This window comes from Penaeus monodon, chromosome 16 (genome assembly GCF_015228065.2).
Source record: "Penaeus monodon isolate SGIC_2016 chromosome 16, NSTDA_Pmon_1, whole genome shotgun sequence".
NCBI lineage: Eukaryota > Metazoa > Arthropoda > Malacostraca > Decapoda > Penaeidae > Penaeus > Penaeus monodon.
The window spans coordinates 26,792,999-26,795,591 of NC_051401.1; positions in this window are offsets into that span (position 1 = coordinate 26,792,999).

Below are 2,593 nucleotides of genomic sequence, written 5' to 3' on the forward strand. Positions count from 1 at the left end.
TACAAAATCGTGTGTAAATACCTGTAAACATATTCTAAATACTTGTCTGCATCTACCTTTCAAAAGCGACGCATGGCTTCCCTCTGTGTCACCACCAAAAAAATAAAAAAAATTAAAAAAGAAAACTATATGCGCAAAGTATTGTTATAATGATCATTTTTCCATTTGCAATTCCTCTCATATTAACATATATACTTCAGCATTATGTCCTATAGAGAATATATATAATTTTATAACACATATCATCTCTAAAGATGATTCACCCTGCTCCTTGGAAGGGAAATGGCCACTGTGGAAACTACGCCACGTGTCCGGCACCACATGTACTCGCGTTCCCCCGCACACTCTCCGCTGGACGTAGGCCCCAACAGATGCCACAGTGCCAGGGTGGAGTTCGACTACATCATGCAGTTGGGGATCATCTGACCTTCCTGTGTGAATCTCCTTTGCATCATTTTTAAGAAGAAGGACAGCGATTGGTGGCTATCCAATGACTACCATCACCTAAAACGCAATCACCACCCCGACAGATACCTGTTGCAACACCTTCACTCCTCCCATTAGCTGTCTGACTACACACTCTTTTCAAGGATCAACCTCATGTGGGCATATCAACAGCTCCCAATAGCTGAAGATGACATTCCCAAGACAGCTGTGATCACACCTTTCGGCCTGTTTTAGTTCCTGAGGATGTCTTTCGGTCTGCTGCTTAGATGTTCCAGTGTTTCATCGGCAACGTGACCCACGGCATTAAGGCATCTTCACCTACATAGAAGATATAATCTTTCCCAGTGCTTCAAAAGAAAACCACGCCTGCCATTTCTGTACCCTCTTCAAAAGGCTACAAGAAGCTGGAGTCATCATCACCATGGGTAAATACTGTTCGGTAACACTTCGCTCTATTTCCTCGGTCATACCATCATTCCCCATAGCATCACCCAGTGGCGATTCCCCATGGCATCACCCAGTGGCGATTCCCCATGGCATCACCCAGTGGATCCCCAACAAACAAAGCCTTCAAAGATTGCAAGAAAGTCCTGGCCTCTGCCACCCTATCGGTTGCCTCAGATCCTACAGCATTGTCACAGTAGCAGTGCACAAATTGCTTTGTTTTCCTAGCTCTATTGCCCTGCCAGTCACGATATGGCACATTTGTCAAAAAACTCTGTAGTTAAGCACTGTCATCCATATGTGGAGGCAAAGAAATACCACATACTGACGACCACCAGCCTCTCACTTTCGCCCTACACTCACGGAGCCACCGCCAATCCCTTTAAACCGGACTACATCAAATATGGTAGGGGCAAACAGGACTTTTTATTTGGGAGCCATGGGTCCCCCGACTGCCATCAGATGTTATAGTTGCTTGTTATTTCCCCCCCCCCTTTTTTTTGGGGTTTTTAAAACCCAATTTTTTAGGGGGGGTTGGGTAAAGAAATTTTTTTAAAAAAAATTTTTTACAAAGATCTAGCTTCTCCCTGATGACCCAGCAAACCATCACGTCATATCTGTCACTCTGGAACCTTTCTAGTTTCCAAAAGGGCAAGAATGGGAATTTTAATGGTTCCCGGGCTCCCCAAAAAAGGTAAGGAGAAAAGTCCTCCTCAATCCCTTAAGCAAATCTTACCCGGTAAAAATAAGGTATCTTTTATGTAAAATACCTGTAGTGAAACCACGAAGTGTATCAGTCATAGATTTGATATTTTTTTTAAATAAATCGGGAAAATATTTGAGGTGTCAGCGTATCCTCGCATTACCCCACAGCAAAAAGTAGCCTGATAGTTGAGGTTTTGTCACCAAAGAGAGTGACCATTGTGTGTGATATCAACATTCCTGGGAGTAAATTTTTACTCTCAGGGAATGGAATTGTCTTTTCTCGAGACTGTGGGTATTCTGAGGACAAACTGTTTGGGAACTCAAGAATTTTAATGTGTGGCAGTAAAATGTTTTTAAGAAAGTTGAGGTTTGGAACAGAACATGAGCTTTCCTTCTAACTTTTTAAAGTTAGTCCTTTTTGAAACAGTTAAGTTGGCGTGGTACCACCTCAAGGTAAAGCCATAAGGCCCAAACCCATGCAGTGCTTCCCTTGCCGGGTTAGGGGATGAGCCCAAATCTTTCTGTTTTAAGGGAAAAAGGACAACCAAGAGGTGTGGGAAAGTAGGTACAACGGGCCAATATGCTGTTACCACTGCAAAGAAGCTCATGGGCACTTCTTAAAAGCAGCGTAAAAATAAAAATTAAAAAAAGAGTTTTGGTAAAGAAGTATGATGATCCTTGGACCACAGTAAAGGCCCCCGGGGGCCTAAAATGGGGACAGTTTTCAGCTGCCACAACACCCCAAAAAGGGCTCGCGCCAGGAGAATGCCCGAAGCAAAGGCTGGGAGCCAAGGAAAAAGGAATCCTGACCCTGTTCAAAAAGACCAATCAGGGGGGGATCTTTGGACCCCTGGGCGGGGCCCCAGGGGCCTCAAGGGTGAATCCCCAGCTGCCAACATCCACAGAGGCCTCACTGTGGACAGAATTTCCTGAAAAAAAGGCTCAGGTCCGCCCTTTTGTCAAGCAAGAAACCCTGAGCCTGCCCAAAAGGGAAACC